Below are 26392 nucleotides of genomic sequence, written 5' to 3'. Positions count from 1 at the left end.
TCCATGTCCTCAACTATACAGTTGTACACACCTTACTTATTCAAACATATACTAACACATATTTACTCTTTTATACAATCCCTGATACAAGTTCACAATGATCCATACAGCCACTCACACATTCACTGGCTCTTATACACAGTAATTTATATATGTGAACTTTCACATGTACTGTGTTTTACATATGTACTTACTTTGACATGTAGCACTGAGATATCCATTCACTCAAAAATACACTCGTACACAGTCAACCACCCATACAGCTGTTTCCACATGCAGTTTTGAACCCATAGATCTAGTGAATAAACTGTTCACACATGTATGCACAGAGTCACACACCTCCCAGCCACCCACACACACACTCACTCTCCCATACAAATACTTGGGCAACCAATCAATAACCCATATAGTTAATCATATAGCTACTGATCAACACATGCAGCAGTTTACAGAACAGCAGATATAATGATGCACAAATTAAAACAGTTTAGTCACTAACCCATGCTCTCAGTGAGACACATTTAATCACTATCTCATACAGTCAGTCATGCACCTACTAAATCCTTCATCCAGACACTTATACATCCACTCATTCTTCAATATGTAAGACATATTTTAACTTTACAGAAACATACAGTCACTGGATGATGTCATCAGTGATGTCATCAGTGATGTCACTGACCATGTCATGAATGATGTAATATGTGACATCATCAGCAGTGGATTGCGGGTGCGCGATATATAGTTAGCGCATCTAACTATATATGCGAATTTCAATGGTTTTATGCGAGTAAAATAAGGTTTTGTAAATGCAAATCCCTAACTATATATGGCCTAAAACCTATGGTTTTTTCCGTGAATATATATATATATATATATATATATATTACCTACTGGCGGTCGCCAGTAGGTAGTTATAGTTAGGACCTAGTTTCCATAGGCAATCCTCAACATTCTATGTGGAATAACTTTGGCCCTGGTTGAAGAATCTTAGCGAATTTCTCAAAGAAGATGGCTCGGTCCGCTGCGCTCCTTCCCTAAAAGTTTGGGGGGGATTGGTCAAGTGGGGGCTGAGATAAAAGGGGGGTCCCAAAACGTGTTTTCTCCATGTTATTTTCCATAGGACCTTTAGACTCGGCTACAGGTCGAACGGGTGAATGGATTTATAAGAAATTTGGCAAAACTGTACAGTCCGGCTCGCAGATTACGCTTTTTTTGGAATGGTGTAAATCCGTTCAGTAGTTGCTGAGGAAATTAAAGTTAAAGTCAATTATATATCTATACGCGCGCACTCAAGCGGCTGCGCGCGCGAGCGGAATTTTGCTGCGTGACGTCTGTTAACGTTCGATTCCAAGGAAATCAGGAAGTGTTGACCGCCTTTTTGTCATTGCGAGTAAATATATTGTTGATTTCAAAGCGTTGGAACATGGAAAGGGGAGAAGGTAGAGATTGTTTTGCTGCGTAGGTTTTCTCAGGGTGTGCAGTAAGGCCCTTAAAGGCGAAAATATATATATATATATATATTTTTTTTTTAAAGTTGCGTGGTGCGCCCACTCGGTCGCGCACACCTTTTTACAAGAGTGTGAAAATGGAGATAAATCAGAAGTTTGAGTGCTTAGATATAAGGTGGCTCTGAAAAGAGCCATTGTGTTAATTGAGTGTTTTCTGCATTTATAAGTAAGTACCGATGCAGAGCCTGATGTTGCAGAGGAAGATTCTGTTTCCCTCATTCGTGAAATGAACACCGTCTCTCCTATAGACGTCTTGCATGTGGTATCGCAAGTTGTTGTGGTAAATAGAACCCATGCTATAATCTCTGAGGAACGCAGAAACAGATTTATTTACATGTCTCCTTGCTTTCTCAAATTGTGCACAATGTTGATTGGACCAATTCCATTTCTGTCTTTGGCATATATTGGAATATACTAAGGCAGATAGAGGAAAAAGTGTCATCAATTGTCGAAAGGTGTCTTTTAGAAGCATTTCCAGACCTACCCCAGTGATTTTGCCTAGATCGTTCCCACCACAGTGCACAATTATAAGGTCTGGTTCTGGGAGATGCATAAAAGTTTTCACCAATGGAATCAATTGGTGACATTTCAATCCTCTTTTGGCAATCCATGTTATGTGTACATTTGGTAAGCCGAGGTTGCAAATTCGTCTGCTTACTGCATATTTTTCACTTCAGTGAATATAACTGTGTCCTATTAGCCAGACCTTCATTTTCAAGGGATTTGTAGTCGTCCTCCGATCGGTTCTGGAAGTGGAATGGTAGTTAGAAGTTTAAATTCTAAATAAAGAAAAAGGAAGAGGCTGGGTGTGGTTTAAAAAATAAAAATGATTGGTTGATTGTAAGAAGTGGAGATTGAACAGTACGTTGCATGTTAATGTTTATGTTAAACGAAAAGTACTATTGGGTGTGAAAAAAAAAGACATGTAACAGAGCTGTGGATTGGCAGGTGTTTCTGGAGGGAAAACAGTGTTGTTACTTTGCTGTAGAACGTTGAGATATGAACTTTTGGCCTGTGCCTTCAGCCAGGTGCAGAATGAGGTGTTACCATGGAAACAGCCAGAGATGGCAGTGGGTGATGGGTGACTTTTATGTGACATTGAAAATATTGTGAGGGAGAACCAACTGAAATGTAAATGCTTACGTTACGCGCTCCGCGCCGCGCCCCGGATTGCTTCCGGGTGCGCTAACGCGGCGCGTCATATGACGGATTACGCAACAACGCGATACGTCGTTGGGGCTCCACCGGAACTGATCGAATTGGTAGTCTACAGTGTTTCTGGATGTTTCAGACTGAAGCTGGCGTCAGCATGAGAGCACCCCGTGGCTACGTCGTGGCCATTCCGCGAGCAATCATGGCAGTCGCTCCCCACCGGAAGTCTGCAGGAGTCGGGGGCCTCGGTGACTCTTGTAGAATCTTCAAGGCTGAGGGGACGCTTTTGGGAATGGGGCTCATGCCCTAGCAGTCAAGCGTCCGAGTTCCAGGGTTGCCCAGAGCCATCCTTGCAGGCCAGGCCCAAGTCTGTGGAGCCGACCGCCATTTCCTGAGCTCCGTGGCAGCCGCCTGTCGCTGTATCGGAAGAGTGGGTGCAATTCAGCCGGATGGCGGGTGAGACGGTGTAATAGCAAGAGCAGGCGTAATTCAGCTGGCCGAGCGAGGCACTGTGCCGCAGGAGCAGGCGCAACTCAGCTGGCCGAGTGAAGCGCTGGGGTGTAGCTAAGAAACCTCCACCTGGTGAGGTGGGAGAGGCTCGTTCGCGCCGACTCTCCCTTCCAGTGTACCCCACGCCTTCTCCTGTCGCAGGTATATGTGATGGTCGGACCAGGGCACCGCAGGACGTGTCTTCAGGTCAAACGGATTGTGGGACAAGGTCCAGAATGGAAGAGGCATCAAAAGGCAAGAAGTTCCGCCTGACCCCGGGAGCCGGCCGCCTATGTCGGGGGCGATCTCAGGCCATACCAGGGGAACAAGACTTGGGGAGGGGGCAGGAGCCAAGCGCCCCCTCCGAGTCCGCGTTTCTTGGACCCTGAAGTATGGCACTCAACATCCAGAACTTATGACATTTGTGCAAGGCAGGGACATCGAAGCCTCTCAGGGACCAAGCATATCCAGAGTCCTTCCTACAGAAGGTGGTGGGGGTGGCGGCATTAGCAAGGCATCCCCCCACACAACTTGTCGGACCCTGAAGTATGGCACTCAACATCCAGAACTTATGACATTTGTGCAAGGCAGGGACATTAAAGCCTCTCAGGGACCAAGCATATCCAGAGTCCTTCCTATAGAAGGTGGTGGGGGTGGCGGCATTAGCAAGGCATCCCCCCACACAACTTGTTGGACCCTGAAGTATGGCACTCAACATCCAGAACTTATGACATTTGTGCAAGGCAGGGACATCGAAGCCTCTCAGGGACCAAGCATATCCAGAGTCCTTCCTACAGAAGGTGGTGGGGGTGGCGGCATTAGCAAGGCATCCCCCCACACAACTTGTCGGACATCACCTCTGGATGTACTGGGTGTTCAATTTCAGAATTGAAACTACTAAGAAGCAATTAGAAGTGTTGTTTTCATGTTGCAGCAGGCTGCCATGTAAATAGTTATTTAATAAAACGTTTTATCCTGTTACTTTGCTGGTGTGTTGTATATATTTATAATATTTGCATAGTGTTTGTCGTTATTTTGGGCGGGGTGGGCGGCGGAGCCGAGCTGTCTTGCAGCCATCATGGCATCGAGCTCAGTTCCTCTCACTAGTTTCATGTTTTTTCTAACGATTTATATGTTATAGTTTGCTAGCACGATACAGCGGATAGTCCGCATTTTATATATATGTCCTTTTTATTAGGGGGGTCCTCCGGTGGAGTCGGATGATCTACCTGTAATAAACGGTCCGGGTTGAACCAACTACCAACAAACGGGGCAGAGATAGGCATGACGGGTTACAAAGGGGACAAAAGTGTGCACCACCTATCCTTCACTATCTGCAAAAACTAAACAGAGTATTGCGACTCTGTGCTTATTTGTGAACAGAGAATGATCCAAAGAGAACCAATTTCGAACAATCATAGGCTATTGGCAGTGGGCAGAGAGGCCATGACACAGAAAATGGCTGTTACTTACGTGCATGATGGGGCCTAAAAGGGACTAGATGGCGTGGCCACTGTTTCGCGACTTTCACTTTACTTTTAACAATGGCTGTGGTGAACATAAATGAACGCCGCTTATGTATACCTAATTTTAGTCATTTTCCACAAAAAAGCTTTTGATATTTGCTATTAAAAAAACAAACAAAATCACTGAAAAAACCATAGGTTATAGACCATATATAGTTAAATATCTGAAGTCCATCTCTGCACTCGATGGAGATACAGGTCGTCGATCAGAAGATGTGCTGGCCACCTCTAATGGTAATAGCGTGGCCAGGGCTCTTGTCGTTGCCTCTGCAAATTGCAGAGGGTGCACTTGTTTGACATGCCGCACCATGGTATGTATGGAAAAGGAATATTTTTTTGCTGGATTTCTTCTTGAGAGAACCAAGTCACATATCGTGCAGGTTACTTTTGGTGCAATCACTTTCTTTTGATCTTCAGGATAAGTGAAAAATTGCCAAATGAAAGATTTATTTTTTCTTATTAAAGGTAGTCGATCATTTTGGTCAGATTCGGAAGATGAATGAGATACGGTAGCCATTTCACCAAAGTCATTTTTCCGAAAGATGTAGGACGTTGTTCTCTCTTGAGAGTAGAAAAGATAGTGAGGGAAGTGGGTGGAGTGCTGCGTGTAAATTCCAGAATTGAAACTATTAAGAACCAATTGAAAGTGTTGTTTTCATGTTGCAGCAGGCTGCCATGTAAATAGTTATTTAATAAAACGTTTTACCCTGTTACTTTGCTGGTGTGTTGTATATCTTTATAATATTTGTCGTTATTTTGGGTGGGGTGGGCGGCGGAGCCGAGCTGTCTTGCAGCCATCATGGCGTCGAGCTCGGTTCCTCTCAGTAGTTTCATATTTCTCATGAGGGGTTGTTCCTAATTTTTCTATTTTAGCGAGGTCAAAAAAAGATCCCATCAGTGGCCTACTGATTTTGCTCGATTCCTTTTGTTTTTTCTAACAATTTATATGTTATAGTTTGCTAGCACGATACAGCGGCTAGTCCGCATTTTATATATATGTCCTTTTTATTAGGGGTGTCCTCCGGTGGAGTCGGACGATCTACCTCTAATAAACAGTCCGGGTTGAACCAACTACCATCCTGATTTTGTATATCTTCTGAGCTGGATTTAAGCACACAATTGTTAAAGTATGAAACGTTTTATATTTCTAAAAAAAATACCAAGGTGTGTACATCGGGTAACGCACGAAAGTTTAAAAAGACATTCGGCTCCATTTACTGAAAAGTTTCATAAGAATAAAAAAGAAGTCTAGGTACAGTCTCTTTGACGTACTATAAGTTCTTTGAGGGGTGTATGAAGAAATTCAATAAGTTCAAATTGCAAAGTTTTCACGAAATATATAGGCAGGTGCGCGCACTCGGTCGCGCACGAAAGCCTGGAAATGCGATATCCATTTTATTGACAACTGTTGCCGAGAGTGCGCACACCGGGTCGCGCACGAAAGTTTAGTAAGGCTATTTTTATTTACAGACAAATTTTAATGTGTTTAAAAAAAGGCAAGGTACAGACTTTCGAATTCTGTATCGCTTTACAAGGAGTCTCTATGCAACTTGAACAGTGAAGAAAACGGCTTGTTTTCGAAAAAAATATTGCCAGAACTTTATTGACAAAAGTATAGGTTGCATACACGACATTTTTCTGAATTAGCATTTTAAAAACCAATGAAATTCACAGAAAAAACCATAGGTTTTACACACGTTATAGTTAGGAAGTAGCATTTAAAAAACCTATGAAATTCACTGAAAAAACCATAGGTTTGACACATGTTATAGTTAGCTGGAAATTTTACTGATATAAAACCAATGAAATTCCACGTTATAGTTAGTTGGACTCACTATAACTTGCGCATGCAATGCACTGCTGATGGCGTCACATATTACATCACTCATGACATGGTCAGTGACATCACTCATGACATCACTGATGACACCATCCTTGTGACATAGTGACAGACCTCCTTTCACTTAATTTGCGGTTAGCTCCCGGTTCGCGTACCGGCGAGCGAACCGGAAAGCGAACTAAAAAAAAACAGCTTGCCAGAGTGTTACACTTTCTAGCAATTTTTGTATAAAGGGGAGGTAGTTCTGAAAAGAACTTTTTTTTAAATGTTTTTGTTGTTTTTTGAACATTATTATTTTTTTTTTTTGAACAATTTTATGTTTTTTTTTGTTTTTTTGAAAGGGAAAGAACAAAAAACAGGCATTGAAAAGGGCTCAACAGGAGCAAAAATAAAAAATTATTTCTTGGCGCGTTTAGAGCATTGGTGTTTTTCAAATGCTAAATTGAGATGTCATCAGTGATGTCATTTGGATGTCATCAGTGATGTCATCAGTGATGTCATCAGTGATGTCACTGACCATGTCATGAATGATGTAATATGTGACATGATCAGCAGTAGATTGCGGGTGCGCGATATATAGTTAGTGCATCTAACTATATATGAAATTTCAATGGTTTTGTGTGAGTAAAATAAGGTTTTGTAAATGCTAATTCCTAACTATATATGGTCTATAACCTATGGTTTTTTCAGTGAATATATATATACATATATTACCTACTGGCGATAGCCAGTAGGTATATATAGTTAGGATTTTTTCTCTATGGAACTTTTGAAAATTCTATGTCTAATAACTTTGGCGTTTGTGGACGGAATCGGCTGAAATTTTCAGGAAAATGGCACATTTTGTTTCCGATCAGCCTCTGAAAATGTGGGGGTGTTTCGTCAAGGGGGGCCGAGAAAAAAGGGGGGTCCCAAAATGCGTTTTCCATTCATTTTTCCATAGGGCGTTTGGCCTCACTTTTAGCTCGAACGGCTGCCATCTTGTCTCTCGGTAGGATTGAGAGATAAGAGGAGGCCAGAACGAAGGGGCAAATGCCCATTGATGTGGAGGCTTTAAAAGGGCCCCGCCATGCCCAAAAAAAAAAATGTTTTTTTCGTGGGGTGCGCCCGGTACGCGTACGGGAAAGCGGTCTGGGGAGCGTACTATAAGGAAACAAGAATGATTGACTTTTAACTTATTGTATGTTTATCAATTGTTCGTTTTGTTGTTTTTATTTTTTGTTTTTTTTTATTTACGTAGCAACATGTAGATACCAATGCAGAGTCTATAAATTAATAAACACCGTCTCCTTTGTAGATATCTTGCCTGTTGTTAAAGAAGTTATTGTGGTATATGGAATTCATACTATAGTCTGTCTGGAAAGTCGAAAAAACATGGAGGCAGGAGATGATAAAGAGATGTTAAATACACATATAGTGGGAGAAAGGAAGTAACTATTAACAAAGTTAGTATGTAACACCAAAAAGTTGCACAGTATATTTAAAGTCTGACTTCAAGTTATAATCAATTTGCTATTAGTTTACAATATACATATAAAAATAAATAATGTGTCAAACAATTTTTGAATTAAGACATAAAAATTTATTATTCAGATTGTTTCTCAAAATTTAAAATAAATTCTAAAAAATCAGGATAATTTTTTTCTTCATTTTCCAGTAGAAAATCTACTGCATCCACACATTGCACAAGTTCATTGTTTATTGTATTGTCGTAGAAATCCTGGTGAACTTCCGTCTCCTTTTGTGTTTCTATTTCAATTTTCAAGTTATTTTTTTGTCCTTCCATTTTGAATTCTGAAAAATGAATTTTTAAAAAATATATCAGTACAGATAGGGCACTGTTGTGTTTCAGTACAGACAGGCAGTTTGGTTATTTAAACAGTGTTTTTTTCTTTGGGCAGTGTATGGTATCAAATTGGAAGTAGAAATATGAAGAAAATTATCAAATAAACTCTTAGTCAATTCTGAATTATACTATAGAAGTCTAACTCTATCCTTAACTCAGGGCCGGCGCTAGGCATGGGCAGCTTGGGCTGCCGTTCTGGACCTCGCACTCAGCCCACCAGCATGGGGCCACGCACTTGTGATGTGTCCTTTTGTTTTCCTGGAGATCTATCACAAAGAAAGGTGTCTCCTGCAATTAAGGTCCATTGGAGGGGGCCCCCTCCTTGGGCCTCTCATGGATGGTGTCAGGAGGTAAAGGGGAGGGAGAAGGAGACGCTCCCTCAATTGCAAGGAGACCATTCACAGACACTGTGGGGGGCCCATTGTCCAGCATTTTGGCGCACCCACAGTTTTAACTTTTAGACCACAATCAATTCTCACACCTATGAAGGTGTGAGAAATGCGTGTGGAGTAAAAGTTAAAACTGTGGGGCGTCAAAATGCTGGGCAATGGGGCCCCCACAGTGTCTGTGAATGTTCTCCTTGCAAGGGGCCACTTATGTAAATTGGAGGGGGCCTCGTGCACGTTCCCTTTTAGCCCAGGGCCTCGCAAATCCTTGGACTGGCCCTGCCATAACTAAAACAGAGAAGTCTATTTTATTCTATAAGTATTACAGAGTGATAGAATATAACTGTCAGAAAATGTTTTTCTAATTAGCTTTCAGTACAGAACATACTTCAGTTTTAAAAATATTATCTTACCTTTTAAATATAACTTGAAGTTATCAGTTGATTTTTAGTTGTTATGCACTTCACGAAGTAGTAGTCAAAATGGGTGTGTTTCTCTCTCTTTGTTTATATATATTAAGGTACATAACCAATGAAATGTCATGATATAATAGTAGAAATTGAAAGTAATATTTTAATTGGTTGTCATTTCCAACACTTCCGATATGTTTTGTGAAGTAATTTACCTCAGGGATTTTAGAGAGTTCTACATGCTAAATGGCTAAATGGTATTCCAACGAAATTTGTGAAAATGGTAGGGATTGGTATGTAGTATGAGCTAATGTTTAATTGGTGAAAGTGTCTCCAGTGGATTTTCTGTAAATTACTTTCCCCCCTTTTTTTGAGCGAGTGCTTGTCAGTGCGTTTCCCGGTACGCGAACTTGCTGCGTTACGGGAGTCCTCCATTTTGTGTTTCGGTAGAATTGAGATACAAGATGGAGGGTAAATAATGTTCAGAATGGGTAGATTGGGGTACTTTAGACGTATCCTGTCTCCCTAAGTTTTCTGAGGGTGGCTGAGGAGGCTCATATATGTCGAGAAAAGAAAATTGTTTTTTTTCGCGCGGTTAGCTGCCGGTACGCGAACTGGGTAGCAAACCGGGAAGCGAATATAAGTGAAAATAAGAGAAAAAAGGTACATTCGAAATTTCAAAAGAGTAAACTAAGTTAAGGTAGCTCTGAAAAGAGCTTTTGGGTTCTGTGTAAGTTCTAGAAATTTATAAGTAGGAACCAATACACATTCTTAAATTTAGTATGAAAACTCTGTTCCCCTCATCTGAGAAATGCACGCCATCTCCTCTGTAGATATCTTGCATGTAGTAACGCAAGTTATTGTTGTAGATAGCACCCATTCCATGGTCCCTCATGTAAGCTGAAACAGACTTATTTACATGCTTCCTCTATTTTTCAATTTGTGGGCAAAATTGATTGGATCATCTCCATTTTTGTCTTTGGCATATATTGGAATATACCAAGGCAGTTTGAGGAAAAATTGTCATCAATTGCTCAAAGGTGTCTTTTAGGAGCATTTCCCGACCTACCCCAGTCAAAGTGCCCAAATCGTTTCCTCCACAGTGCACTATTATGAGGTCAGGGGTTGGCAAATGCAAAAAGGTTTTCACCAATGGTATCAATTGGTGACATTTCAATCCTCTTCCACCAATCCATTTGATTTCCACATTTTGTAAATTGAGGTTGTGTAAATTTCTGTTATCAGCATACCTGTGAGCCCAGTGGATGTAGCTATGTCCAAGAATCCAGACTGAAAACATGGCTAGAGGAGTTTTTGCTGCAGTCAGATGAAGTGTGGGAATGAAATGGCAGTTGAAATAGTGAAGTTTGTAATGAAAAAAACTGTGGAGTTTAAGTGAAAAAGATTCATTAACAGTGATTGGTGTATTTCCATTGCTGAAAACAGAAAGTTAGGGTGCATGGATGTGTTCTTTGAAAGATGTATTTTGAATGGTTATTTAAAAATGTTGTTATGAAAGATTGCAGTGGATTAGCAGGTGTACTGAGAGTTCAGAGTTCATTTGAAACATTGTTGTGTGAACTTGTGAACATGACAGGTCTGGCAGGCGGTAGTTGCTATGGAAAAAAGGTTGAAAGGGCAGAGGGGGGAAGGGTGTTGATTTGAAAAAAGTGAGGGAAGAGTTTTGATTGGCTGACATGAGAGATATGTGTGATGAATATCAGCGTTTCAATGCCTTTGTTGGTTCCAGCCTCTGGAGTGCATACCTTTAATTCTGCTAAAGAATAATTGGTGTGTTTCTGAGACTGTTTTGAAATTCAAAAAGAATTTGTAAAGGTGAGTTATCATGTATATATTTTAGATAAAGACTAGTATGCTTTTTTGCGTAAATAAGAAAGTCAGCTGTGTATTTAAAATGATGTTTTGCGTCAAGTGTTTGCATTCTGCTTTCAAAGGCGATTTTGGATTCTTTTACCAATTGTAATTGTAGATAATGCAAAGTATTAGTATTGACAAGGTGTGTATGTACATAGGAGCTGTGCTGTGTTTTCAAATTATGATCAGAAAATCGTTTTTAAGGAAAAGGCATGCTTTAAAAAATTATGAGAAATTATGTACTTGTGATGTGACTCCTGCAATGCGTCGCTTTTGCGGAACAGATATATGATGCATTTGTGTTGTTATTGTTACGGTGTATATGTAAAAAATGATGCATAAGTGTTGCACGGGCATTGTAGATACTCTCCTATGTGTGGTTAGAAATTTCAAGTCACTTCCCCCGGGTTCAAGGCCCTTGTAAATACGCCCCCATGTGTGCCTGGAAAATGTTCATTTTGATTGTTTGAGTTACATAGCCAAGTTAAAAGTTATTGAAAAAAAGGTGCAATTTCCTTAAAAAACGTTTTCATGTGTATTAGGGCATTTTAAGTCTGTTTCCCATGAATGTAGGTGTATTATTGTTTTACATAAAAGGTTTAAAAACTTTTTTTGAAATCAAATGCATGCACACTTAGGGCCCGATGTAGGTGGTCGTTTCAGGCCATTTACTGATCTGTTACGGCCGATTTTGGCAGTTTCCGACCGGTAAATGGCCAATCGGTAAGTAGGGGCCTAAATCCAAGGCCACATGTAGGTAAATCTACATTTACAGAATCGGAAAAATTATTGGTTCGGTAAAATACCGAATCGGTAATTTTACCGATTCTGTAAATTTGCTGTGTAGGGGGGACTCTTCTGAGTCTCAAAGGCCTTAACGAATCGGTATTTTAGCATGAAATCCAACTTCATGGTAAAATACCGATTCCGGTGTGCATGCACATGTGTGCATGCACATCTATGCCATGTGGCAGGCAGACCTGCCCTTAGGGCAGGTATGTCTGCCACATGGCACCTGTGCCTGTTTTGAGGGTGCCAGAGGGTGTCAAAGTGATACCCCCTGCACCCTTGTGAATTCTTTAATTACCGATTCGGTAAATACCGAATCGGTAATGCCTAAATCATTCCTATGGGCTTCAAAGCCCATAGGAATGATTAATTGTTTGAGTTACATAGCCATGTTAAAAGAAAATGATGCATAAGTGTTACACGGGCATTGTAAACACCCTCCTATGTGTGCTTAGCAATTTCAAGTCACTTCCCCCGGGTACAAGGGCCTTGTAAATACGTCCCCATGTGTGTCTGGTCATTTGAAGTCACTTTCCCCGTGCTGCAAGGCCCTTGTAAATACGCCCCTATGTGTGCCTGTAAAATTTTCATTATGATTGTTTGAGTTACATTGCCATGTTAAAAGTTATTGAAAAAAAGGTGCAAGTATGTTAAAAAAACGTTTTGATGTGTATTAGGGCATTTTAAGTCAGTTCCCCATGAATGTAGGTGTATAATTGTTTTACATAAAAGGTTTTAAAACTTTGTTTGAAATCAAATGCATGCACACTTAGGGCTCGATGTAGGTGGTTGTTTCAGGCCATTTACCTACCGGTTACGGACGATTTCGGCCGTTTCCGACCGGTAAATGGCGAATCGGTATGTAGGGGCCTAAATCCAAGGCCACATGTAGGTAAATCTACATTTACAGAATCGGTGAAATTGTTTTTGATGGTAAAATACCGATTTGTAAAGGCTCCCGGCACTCTGAAGAGTCCCACCTACATATGGGTGGCTTCAAATCGGTATATTTACCGATGTTTTATTTTACCGAATCGGTAAAATTACCGACTCGGTAATTTTACCGATTCGGTAATATATTGCCTCCTACATAACAAATTTTGTAAACTGGTCGGTAACGGCCGAAAATACCTTAACGAATCGGTATTTTACCATGAAATCCAACTTCATGGTAAAATACCGATTCCGGTGTGCATGCACATGTGTGCATGCATACCTATGCCATGTGGCAGGCAGACCTGCCCCTAGGGCTTGTATGCCTGCCACATGGCACCCAATCCTGTTTAGGGGGTGCCAGGGTGTGTCAAAGTGACACCCCCTGCACCCTTGTGAAATTCGGTATTTACCGATTTGGTAAATACCGAATCGGTAAAGCCTATTGATTCCTATGGGCTTTAAAGCCCATAGGAATCAATAGGCTTTACCGATTCGGTATTTACCAAATCGGTAAATACCGACTTTTGCCGATTCGGTAAAAGGGAACATCTGGATTCCCTACATACCCACCCCTCACATTTACCGATTCTTCATTACCGAATCGGTAAAATTCGGTAATTTTCGGTAATAAAGAATCGGTAAATGTTACTTACCTACATCTGGCCCATAAACACTGGCATATGGTTTATTGCAGGTAAGTACACAATTTAATGTGCGTAAAGTTTCATGTGGACTTTTTGTTGCAGGGTGGGCAGTCATTTGCATGAAAGCCCTGTAATATTATCCCTATCACAGTAAAATTAAAAATATTTTTTTGAATCATTTTTATAGCATTGTTGAATCTAATTCTTACTGTTATTGATTTACTGTTTGGTAATAGTGGTTAATAACATTTTTATTATATTTTACCACAGATTCAACTGCATATTATTTGGAAATTAGACAGTGCCGTCTAAGGATAGAATTCGAAAGGCTACGAAACGTCAAAGACAGCAGTTGACTAAAAGTTTGCAGCAGTCCTCTACATTAGAATTACCTCAACGCACGAAGAGAACACCGGGTAAGAGAACGAAATCATTCCTTAGAAACATTTGTAGAAACAAAAGTGTAACTCCAGAACAAGTTTTAGTCCAGAAAAAGAGAGCCAATTTAAATGGAAAGGAAAGGCCCGTCAAAAAAGTTTGTGCTACAGCAGGAGATAACTCTGTGCATGGCAGTAGAAGGGCAAATATATTCAGGGACATTCGTAAGCGAATGTTCCGCAACAGGGTAATTGTCAATTTGCTAAAACAATTTAAAAAAGGTCAACAGAAAGTGTCATTTTATAAGAAAAAGAAAAATGTAGAGAAAATTATTGATCAGGCTTTCGAAATTAAGCGAAAGTTATTTATTTTGGTGATTAATAGAATTAGGAAACTAAACAAGGTAATCTTTGTTTTCAAATCTAATAGTAGATGGAAGAGAGAAGTTAATCAAAGTAATTTTTGTGAAGTTTTCTTAGGAGAATGGATGCATAGTTCAAATAGTGAGGCATTTTTTAATGAGGAGAGTTATTTTCAGGACAATGATTTGGTGCATGCAGTTGACAGCAGTGGTCGAGCATATGAGGTAAAAGATGGTCGTCCGGTTGAAAAAGAAATACTTGTGTCTGCAGATGCAGAAGAGGCGTTAAGTGTTGAGGTTTTAGGGAGACGTCCTAAGGGACCAGTGTACACCTGGAAGTGTAGTTCTATTTGCAGTGTGAGACAGGATTCCATCAATTTGCTTTGTGATTTTATATGGACATTTCATAAGAAAAGTGTAAAGCAAAAAATAAAGTTGTTGCAAGAATTAGATCCTTGCAGAGTGAGACAAGTGACAGGTTTGCGTGGTCATTCACTGGCTTGTCTTTCTAGGAGAGTATGCCAGAGTGTATTTCATCATTTCAGGATGCTAGCAGTGCATCATAATAAAGTGAGGAAATTAGTTTGAATGTTGTATTATGCTAAGAGTCCAGCAATTATGCTTAAAAAATTAAGCAGAGCTCTTTTGCATGGTTCTGAAGTAGATGTGAAGAATATTTGTCAAGAAATTGAGTTCTGTTACTTTGCTGGTAAAGAGAACAATGTTGATATTGAACCACTAGAAGAAGGTAATGTGGAAGACAGTGTACAGATTTTCAGTACAGATAAGTTTCACAAGGAAATTTCCACGTTTATGGTGAAATCCAGTGAGAGGCCTAATTTCACTTGTGTGTGTTGTCAACGGACTTATTATAAGAATCAGACTAAGTTAGTGGATATATATGCAAAAAGTGATATGGAAAACAATAGTGAATAGAAGGATTTTGCCACATACTGGATGGTAGAAAATTGTTTTGATTTGGGAGCGGACCAACGTATGTGTACTTATTGCTATAACAAATTAAACCAAAACCAGATGCCTGCTAGAGCGGTTTATAATAATCTGGAATTAGATGACATTCCTTCTGAATTGAAGGATTTAAATACTTATGAATCTATTTTGATTCAAAGTGTCCATCCCTTCCAGGCTATTGTACGAATGGAGCCAAAGACAGGGAAATTGCCTCCATCAGATTTACAGAGAGGATTAAAGGGAAGGGTTGTTTATTTGCCTTTGGATTTGAAGAAAAACATTAATACAATTGGAGTAGAGAAAGTGGAAGAGGAACCTCTGGTTATCATAGTTAATGGTGTTCCGACAAAGAGTGAGAAAATCTGGCAAGATTTAGTGGATGTTAGGAAAGTCAAAAAGGCAACATTGTATTTGATACAAAAATAATAAGTACTACAAGAATGTATGTGTTGCAGAAGAGGAAGTAAGTGAAGAAGAGGACAGCGATTTGTGTCCTGGATAAATTGAGAAAGTAGAAGCCTCTAAAAAGGAAGAAATATATGAACATTATAGTGTTCATCCTTTGCATTCCAAGGAAGTCATGGGGAATGCTATTGAGTTGTTTCAAATGAAACAAGCCAAAGGGAGTCCCATTAGTGTTTGGAAGGAAAGTTTGGAAGCTCGTTGTTTCCCACAGTTATTTCCCACAGGTCGAGGAGGACGATATGATGAGCGACCTGTTCAAATTCCTGCTTCAGAATACCGGACTTTACGATTGTATACACAAGATCCTAGGTTTCGACAATGCATTCCCTATTTATTTCATCTACTGTTTGAAAGTGATCTCTCTGGATTGTCCTATGCAGTGAACCACATCTTGAAAAGTGGTGTACAACTGCAAAATATCTCAGCAAGGGACTTTATGGATAAAGTCAATGTGCTTGACAGTATTTTGGATTCTCACCTGATTAATCTCATGGTCTTGTCAGCGTGGTACTAATGAGTATTGGTACCGCCGTCATGGTGACTTAAAATGTATGCTGAGGAATTTAGGAACTCCCACATGGTTCCTCACTCTCAGCTGTGCTGAGTATGGCTGGGAAGACTTACTTGAATTTCTATGAGAGGTAAATGGAAACATTGAAAACATTGAATTCAAGACACCCGGAGAACTGTGCTCTTTGGATCCAGTGAATGTATGTAGGTACTTTAACCATAGATTTGAATCTATGATGTCTTTCATCACGAACAAGAAAAATCCACCTCTTGGAGAGGTGTTGGATTTCTTCTGGAGAAAGGAGTATCAAGCAAGAGGTGCTCCTCATATACATATGCTGCTATGGATCAAAGATGCACCCAAATTTGGAACAGATCCGGATGACTTAGTGATGAATTTCATAGAACAGTATGCTACATGTGCTGTTCCAAAGACAAACGAAGACAAAAGTCTAAGAGAACAAGTTTTACGGTTTCAAAGCCATCGTTGTGGAAAGTACTGTCGTCGTAAATTCAGAAACAAGGACAAGTACTACACCAAATGTCGTTTTGCATTTCCACGGTCGGTAATATCAAAAGGAAGAGTTAACAATTTGATGTCTTCGCTGCGACATAATGTGACGAGGAAATCACCCAAAAACACATACAATTTGAAAAGAAACGAAGAGTCCAAGTACATCAACGACTACAACCCAGTGATTTTGTCCATGTGGAATGCTAACATGGATATACAGTTTGTGGCTGACAACTGTATGGCTGTGGCTCGGTATGTGACGTCTTACATCACCAAAAAAGAATAGACAGAACTGAAGGATATGTGGGAGGATATTTCCCATGAAAAGAGCCTCAGTAAGAAGTTGTACAGTTTCAGTCTGAAGATGTTGTCGCATCGAGAATTCGGAGCTTACGAATGTTCTGACCGGTTATCTTCAGCAAGTCTCTATGCCAAATCTAGAGTATCATTTGGGCGAGTCTTGGTCTTGCTGCAACACGTAATCGAGTTCTGAAACCTGTACGGGAAATTGAGTATTTGGCGGAAAAGGAGCCAAACAGTACAGATATTTTGAAGACCAACATGTTGGATACATATTATCCAAATAGAAGCAGTCACCTGGAGAATGCTTGTCTGTATGATGTTCTTCAAAATTACGTTTTCAAGAGGAACATCAAAGAAGATATTGATAAAGGAGTGTATGCTGTAATTGGAAGTGAGGGATGTCTGGTCAAGCAAAAAAATGTCAATTGATAAATCATCGAAAATTGGATTGCGAATCTCCCGAAAGAAAAGAGTTTTTTTCTTTTGCTCTTTTGCAACTTTTCAAGCCTTGGCGTGCAGAAGAGGAACTGCTTGGGGATTTCCTCTGTTACGAAGACTCTTTCAATGCAGGCAAGGAGTCCATAGAATGTCCTGTTTTTCCAAAATATCTACAAATGTTGAATGCAGAAATTGAGCAGGAAGCAACAATTGCAGCCGAGATTGCTAGAGACAGTTCTCAGGACAGTCAGAGTTCTGTTTCATTGAGTCAGGATCCACTAGGAGAACCAGTTATTGAAAATGGAGCTGCCACTGCCATGATTGAAGTGGAAAGAGCCATAGCACATGCTCAGAAGGATGCGGTTAACTTAGAAGATTTGGAAAGACAACTTAACGTTGAGCAGAGGAAAATATATGACGAAGTTACCAACCAAATTGAGCATGGATTAAGTCATGAGAAGGAAGAGTGCTCCTGTACGTCGTTGAAGCCTGTCCGACTGTACGTGAGTGGAGAAGCAGGAACTGGAAAAAGTTTCCTTATTAAAGCAATTTAATGTTATCTGCAGAAAAGGACTGAGTCATCGCTGTCTTGTGTTGTGACCGCTCCAACTGGACTGGCAGCTCATAACATTAAAGGGATTACTTTGCATCGGTTACTGATGCTGCCAGTGGAGCATGATAACAAATTACAATACCACAAGTTATCTGGAGATGCTTGTTGTGAAGTATCTAGAGTCCTGAAGAAGATGAAACTTCTTATCATTGACGAAGTAAGCATGGTTTCCAATGTCATGCTTGCTTTTGTGCATTTGAGAATGCAGGAAGTTCTTAAAACAGAGTATGATGTGTTATTCGGTGGCAAACACATCATTGTTTTTGGTGATCTTCTGCAGCTAACACCAGTGAAAGGACAACCAGTGTTTAAACTGCTTACACATGAAGATACCAAGAAGTGCCTAGGGAGCATTGGCAACGTTAATATATGGTTAAACTTCAGTTATGCTGAGCTGCGTGAAAATATGCGTCAGGCGAAGGACGAAGATTACAAGAATATTCTGCAAGATGTTAGAATCGGGAAAGTGACTGAGCGTGGTAAAGAAGCTTTACATGCACGCTTACTGTCAAATTTATATCCAGAAGAAGACTTTTTGCCAGAGGATATTTTTCAGAAAATTACTGTGAAGAAATCTGGAATATGTTTGATGCCAACTCTTGCAGAATGTTCCATCTTCAACAACAAAATGTTGAATTTAGAAAAACAAGAGATTGTGAAACTGGAAGCTATTGACAAAATAGAGCATATGGGAGCAACAATTATTTTGTCTGAGAATTTGAAATCTAAATTGGATTCATTAGAGAAGACTATATCTAAAACTGCGGGTTTTGAAAAGACTTTGAATGTGTGCTTAAATTGCCGAATCATTTTGAGAAGGAATTTACATGTTGAAAGAGGTCTGGTAAATGGATCAATGGGTAATGTTGTTGATTTTGAGAAATACAGAAGTAGAGATGGAATTGAATTTTTTAAAATTAAATTTGATGGCATTGAGGAAGTACAGCTAATTGGTCGTTGCTCTGCTAGGTTTTTGCTTGTTAAAGACTTATATGTTCACCGTAAGCAGTTTCCTGTTTGCTTGGCATATGCGGTGACAATTCATAAATCGCAAGGTCTAAGTGTAGACACTGCTTTAGTGAATATTGGCAGTTCTGTATTCAAAGAGGGTATGGCTTATGTAGCATTGTCACGAGTCAGAACTTTATCGGGATTGTACTTGATTGACTGTGATGTCACAAACATTTGTGCGGATCTAGATTGTGTTAAGGAATACAATTGGTTAAGAAGAGAGTATGCGCCACATTTGCCTCAATATCCTTTGTTTGAGAAACGTGTGGTAGGCCGGAAACAAAGAAATATCAGTAATAGTAGGGAGGTTGTAGCAAAAAGACCAAAAGTCGATGAACCCAAAATTGTAAGCAGGAATAAAATGAATTCTGTTGAAAATGTTGTTGGTTTTAAATTTGAAAATAGTTTTGGTGTCAACTGCTATGCTAATGTAGTTGTTAATGTTCTCTTTTCACTAGAGACTTTCAAAGAACAGATTGTGATCAATTCGGAACAAAGTTTATGCTGTTTGTTGAATTCTGTGTTAGAGAAATGTAGTGCTGATAGAACGAGAGTAGAAAGTGTGTCTGAAATTCGTTTTCTGTTAGACGAATGTTCAGGTCAAACTGAATTCTCTGAAAATATTCAGCAGGATTGTCAGAAGTTTTTAATGTATATGCTTGATGTATTGCAAGATGAGGGTGTAGATGTAGATTATCTATTTGGCCTTTCTTATCAATGGCAGCATGACTGTGAGAACTGTAGGCTATCAAGTACTACTAGTGTAGACTCAGAAAGGTTTATATATTTAACTTTGCCTGACAGTAAATCAGTATCCTTCAATAAGCTAGTAAAAGCAGCCGATCAAAACATGGAGTGCAGCCAATGTAAGTCTGGAATGCTGTCCACGTTAATTTTACGAAGTTATGGCCAGTATGTCATTTTAATGTTCCAACAATGTAGGCCTGATGGAACTAAATTGACAACTTTAATTAATAATTTTGTGGCTTCGCAGTTGTCAATATCAGGAAGGACTTTTAGAACTACTGCAATTATATATCATAACGGTCCTTCAACTAATTCAGGACATTATACAGCTTATTTGAAATCTGGAAACGGTTGGTCATTCTGCAATGATTCTGTTTTAACTTTCAAAAAAAGATTGCCTTTCCACCTTCAAAATTCTTACCTGGTGTTCTTACAACCAACATTTTAGGAAAGGAAGCTTGGGATTTGTTTAGAGGAATTTACAGAGGTTCTAATGGCTCCTACTCTATATGGCCTTGTGGATAATTGTAGTACAGAGCGAAAACTGTTTGTTTTTATAAGCTAAGTCAAGCAGCAGATCAAAATAAAGAGTAGAGGAAACGTAAGTCTGCAATGCTGTCCATATTTTTTATAGAAACATATGGGTGAAATGTCATTTTACAATTTGAACTACATAAACTGGATGAAAAAAAGTTGTTAAGTCTAATTAAAAAATTTTGGGCTACACAGTCATCAATTTCAGGAAGAACATTTGCAACTGCAGCTATTATATAATATGCTGGTCCTTTGACAACATCTGGGTATTACACAGCTTATTTGAAATTTAAAAAATGGCTAGTCTTTCAGCAAACATTACTAATTGAGTACGTAGCAATGTTGCCTTTTGACTTGATTTTTGAAGTCAGAATTTAGGGTAGGTAATTGGACTATAATGATTCTAGGTGTTGCTGTAACTTAGTGTGCTGTTTTAAATTGCTTTGTATGTCTCAGTTTTCTTTCAACAATGGAGTTTATCTTTCAGAAAGTGGCGGGCAGAAAATAGTAACAGCACAACAGAGTATAAGCTGTTCATAGGATATACTTTGACGTCATAGAAAGTAAGTTACTTTGGAGAAGTTCCTATTTCTGCTTAGTTATATTATTTGGGTTTTTTAAACACAATCATTTTGATTGTGTTTTTTTTTCCCCGCTGTTATATGATGAATACATTCAACTCACTGTTTTCAGTGAAATTTGATATTTTCTGATAACAGCAAAAATAAACCATTAAATATGTTTAATTAATTTTCTACTTTGAATTGTGATTTCTAATATGTATTCATTTTGTCTCATGCTCACTCTTTTTTTACCACCTTGTATTAATTTAAATTTTTTTGTTCTTTCTTACACAGATTAAAAGTATAAAAATGATACAAGCAGATGGCCGATTTCCTCGAGACGAACGGATCCCTCGACCCCTCACAGTCCGGCTTCCGAGCCAACCACAGCACCGAGACCGCCCTCATCGCCGCCACCGATGACATCCGAGCCCTGATGGACAACGGAGAAACAGCGGCCCTCATCCTCCTGGACCTCTCCGCGGCATTCGACACGGTCTGCCACCGCACCCTAGTACGGCGCCTCAGCAGCGTCGGAATCCAGGACAAGGCGCTGGAATGGATCATCTCCTTCCTCGACGGAAGAACACAGAGAGTCCGCCTACCACCGTACAAGTCAGAGGCCACCGAAGTCATCTGCGGCGTCCCCCAAGGTTCATCTCTGAGCCCCACCCTCTTCAACGTCTACATGAGCCCCCTCGCGGCCATCGTACGCAAACACAACCTCAGCATAATCTCCTACGCCGACGACACCCAGCTGATCCTCTCCCTGACCAACGACCCCGCCGCCGCCAGAGCCAACCTGCACGAAGGGATGAAAGAGGTAGCCGAGTGGATGACAACCAGCCGCCTGAAACTGAACTCGGACAAGACGGAAGTCCTCATCCTGGGCTCCTCTCCCTCCGCCTGGGACGACTCCTGGTGGCCTCCCGCCCTGGGCACCGCACCCAAACCGACAGACCATGCACGCAACCTGGGCTTCATCCTGGACTCCTCCCTCTCCATGACCAGGCAAGTCAACAACGTCTCCTCGGCGTGCTTCAACATCCTACGCATGCTACGGAAGATCTTCTGGTGGATCCCCACCGAGACCAGGAAGACCGTCACCCAGGCCCTCGTCACCAGCCGACTGGACTACGGCAACGCCCTCTACGCCGGTACCACCGCCAAGCTCCAGAAGAGACTCCAGCGGATCCAGAACGCCTCAGCCAGACTCATCCTCGACATCCCACGAACCAGCCACATCTCCGGACATCTGAGAGACCTTCACTGGCTCCCCGTCAACAAAAGAATCACCTTCCGCCTCCTCACCCACGCACACAAAGCCCTACACGACCAAGGCCCGAGCTACCTCAACAGCCGAGTCAACTTCTACGCTCCCAAATGCCACCTCCGATCAGCCAACCACGCCCTCGCCGCCGTCCTCCGCATCCGAAGAGCGACCACAGGAGGAAGGTCCTTCTCCTACCTGGCCGCCAAGACCTGGAACTCCCTCCCGACCGACCTGCGCCTGACCCAAGACCACCTCTCCTTCAGGAAGAAGCTGAAGACCTGGCTGTTCGAGCAGTAGCGGCTCCCCCCCCCCCCCCCCCCAGCGCCTTGAGACCCTACGGGTATGTAGCGCGCTTTATAAGTGTCACTGATTGATTGATTGATTGATTGATAATTCAGTACGTTAATGACAATTATAAGGTAAGTGGAAAGGGGCGACCATTCGGTCCCCCCGAACGTATGGCGGAGTACCACGATCCCCCCGGGAAGCCATCTTGGGCGGGAGGTGAGTCTCGGCTGGTATGCCCGAAGCGGCGTAGCCGGGGCGCGCCTTTTCCCGCCCTAGAGTGGGCTGGCCTAGACACCGACGCGGCCGGCCACGCCCTCGGAGGCAGGCGGGGGCGGGGTTACGCCCGCCCTGAAGACGGATAAAAGGAGCGAAAGCCAAGAAAGCATCCTCTTGTTCCTGTGCTCTGAAGCTGCACCTCCCCGCTGCACGTGAGCTCGAGACGGAACGAAGAGCCAATTTTGAGCGTTGTAAATCTTTCTTTTGTCTTGCAGATATCCCGTCTGAGAATGCCCAAGAAAGTCGCAAAGCGGGTCGGTACCGAGCAGATGCTCCGCATGCTCATGAAGGAGATAGCCGATCTGAAGAAAAAGGTGGAGGCTAAGGACGGGGAGGGAGGACCGAAACGGCCTTTGCAGGGAGCGGTCCCCGGTGGGAAAAGCAAAAGGCCCAGAAGGGGAGTACTTGGGGGAGACACCCCGGTTCCCGATACCCCACGTGAGGAGACAATCCCGGTGCCGGAAGAGGGGAATCCAATCCCTGTGGTGGTCACCCCCGTGAACAGGGAGGATATGCCCCCCGAGTTAGCGGCACAATTGGCGGCATGGTTGGGAAAATATAGCGAGGGCGCCACGGCTGACGACGCCCGGGCAGTAATGAAGCAACTGCGGGAAGCTAGAGAGGCTGCGAAGGCAACATCTTCTGTTCCCCCACAGGTTCCGGCGGCTGGAAGTACAGCAGGCCCAAGTTCGGCGACAAGCGCGGGGTCTACTTCAGGTAAGCGGCCATTGCCGATTGCGGGGGAGGGGTCTGTACCTTCTCGAAGGGAGAAAATTGCCCAGCATGTCCCACTAGAAATTAAGGAATTGATTTGGGCGGATAAGTATGTAAACATATTTTCATTGCTTACCGACCATTACGAGATTGAGCATGTGAAGAGCCAAAAGGAGCTCATGCATCCGAGTGTTTGGCGCGCAAAAATGGCCGCCTTTAAGGTTGACGAGAACATTGGTACTTGGGGCAGGGCGTGGGGCATATTTACCTCCATCATGGGCGAGCGCAGGCTTGAGTTGCTGACCGAGTTACCCATTTATCAATCACTTATTATGGAGTATTTTGTGGCATATGGGGGCAATCAGTGGTTCTGCTATGACAATCTGTTCAGAAAAGCTAAGGAACACAACCCATTGTTGACTTGGGATTGTTACGACTCCGTGTCATGGCAAAAAATGGAGAGTACAGGAATGTTGAAGATACCATTGGTAGGGAGTAACGGAGGAGAATCTTCCCGCCAAAACTCTGGGACGCCCTTTCGGACGGGTGCGGGTAATGAGTACCACTCGAAGCCGAGTGGAAAAGCAGGGAAAAGGGGGATCTGTTGGAATTTTAACAGAGGGAAATGTACGAGGCCCCAGGGGTCATGCAAATTCAGACATGAGTGTGGGGGGTGTGGGCAGCCATCCCATCCTGAGTCCTTGTGCAGAGCCAAAACGGGTGATAGCGGTGGTAAGGGAGGCGCCAAACAGGTCTGATATAGTCCGAGGGGCGCCTTTACCTACCCCGATTGATACCATGGCAATGATTCCTTGGCTCAACGAATACCCGGATCATGCTTCCGCTGGGGTGTTGCGAAACGGGTTCTCTTATGGTTTCCGCATCCCAGTGGGGGATTTCCAGGGTGTAGCGAACTGTATAAATCAACTGTCGGTCTTGCAGCACGCGGCGGTGGTACAGGTAAAGATTGGGAAGGAGGTGACTCGTGGTCGTGTTGCCGGTCCATTCGATTTGCCACCTGTGGCTAACTTGGTTTGTTCCCCTCTAGGGGTGGTCCCCAAGAAGGACCCGGGTGAGTTTCGGCTGATACATAACTTGTCAGCCCCTCGTGGTCTTTCCATTAATGACGCGATAGACCCGGAAGTGTGTTCGGTGCGGTACGCATCTTTCGATGAGGCCGTAGCCATGTTGAATCGCCTGGGGCCCGGGGCGCTGATGGCAAAATCAGACATCGAGTCAGCGTTCCGGTTGCTCCCGGTACATCCAGACGATCAGCGTCTTCTTGGTTTCGTGTTCCAGGGTCGCTATTACATGGACAGATGTATGCCAATGGGGTGCTCGATTTCATGGGCCTATTTTGAAAAATTCAGTTGTTTTCTGCAGTGGGTTTTCACGAGGAAGACAGGTTTTCAACATGTTATGCACTATCTCGATGACTTTCTGTTTTTGGGGGCAGCCGGGGATCCTGAGTGTGGACAGGCTTTACATGAATTTTGTGTCTTAATGAATGGATTTGGTGTGCCATTGGCGCCAGGTAAGACTGTGGATCCCTCGACCTTGATCGAGTTTCTGGGGATCGAGCTCGACTCGGTGGAAGGTTGTTTTCGATTACCCAAGGAAAAGGTGTTGAAATTCAGAATATCCCTTGAGTCATGTATTCGTGCAACAAAAGTAAACCTGCATCAATTACAACAGGTGGTGGGTCAGTTGAATTTTGCCCTAAGAGTGATACCGATGGCGCGCCCCTTTTCGCGCTCGATTGCACAATCCATGGTCGGCCTCAAGGAAGGACATCACCGCACGAGACTCTCGGCAGAGGTTCGCCAGGACATGCGCATTTCTGGCGGATTTCAATGGTCGAATTGTCTGGAACAAACCAGCGGTGTCCTCCGAGGAATTGGGGCTTTGGACGGATTCTGCGGGGAGTATGGGTTTTGGCGCCATATTGGGTACACAATGGTCGGCTCAAAAATGGCCGTCATGGTGGCATGAGTGCGGGTTGACGAGTAACATTGCGTTTCTCGAACTGTTCCCTATTCTGGTGGCTTTGAAAACATGGCCTGAAGGGTTTAGGGATCACTCTGTGGTGTTCTGGTCTGATAACATGACCGTTGTTGAGTGTATCAATAGTCAGGCAGCACGATGCAAATTGATTCTGAGACTGCTCAAGGAAATTGTGTTGTTATGCATGCAACTGAATGTACTGTTTAGGGCACGTGCCGGGGGTGATGAACCAAGCGGCTGATGCGCTTTCTCGTTTCCGTATGCAGGCCTTCTGGGGTTTTCTGCCCACAGCGGACCCGGTGGCGGCACCCTTTCCCGAAGCTCTCTGGTCTCTCGGTGCCCCGAACTACAAAACCTCGTGGGAGAGAGTTTAGCACCCAGGACGAGGAAGGCATATGAAGGGGCGTTCCGTTCCTATTGGGCCTTTTTGGGTACTGCCGGGGGGGAGATTTGGGGTCAGGAAGAGTTTGTAGTGAAATTCCTGCTCTCTTTACATCAGGCAGGCAAATCAGTAGCTACGGCCCAGAGGCATCGGGCCGCCATTTCCTTTATTGCAAAGGCTCATGGGATCCAGGACCCGACAGCGTCTTTCGTTGTGCAGAAAGCGCTACGTGGGTGGCAACGCCTTGAGGGTCGCAGAGTAGACGATAGGCACCCGATAGGTCTGGATAGGTTGACCCTGTTACTGTCCATACTACCGGCAACGTGTTCATCCCAGTACGAAGCAGTGTTGTTCCGAGCCGCATTTGCACTAGCATTCCATGGGGATATGCGGGTAAGCGAATTAGTGGCAAAGAACAAGCGGGATACGATGGGGGGACTGTGCCGGGAACACATTCAGGTCAGGGAGGAGACGATGACGGTCTCGTTTGTTAGGTCCAAATCCGATCAGGGTGCAATCGGGGACTGCGTAATGATTCAGAGGATCTTCCATGTGCCCTGTGGTGTGCGTAGAGGAATATTTAGCGCAGAGGGTGGCAGCATGGGGGGGGACCTTGTTGAGACACGCTGACGCCACCCCACT

The sequence above is a fragment of the Lissotriton vulgaris genome, chromosome 2_1, assembly GCF_964263255.1.
Source record: "Lissotriton vulgaris chromosome 2_1, aLisVul1.2, whole genome shotgun sequence".
Lineage (NCBI taxonomy): Eukaryota > Metazoa > Chordata > Amphibia > Caudata > Salamandridae > Lissotriton > Lissotriton vulgaris.
The sequence above is the reverse complement of the archived record's forward strand: the minus strand, read 5'-3'. Positions refer to the sequence as shown.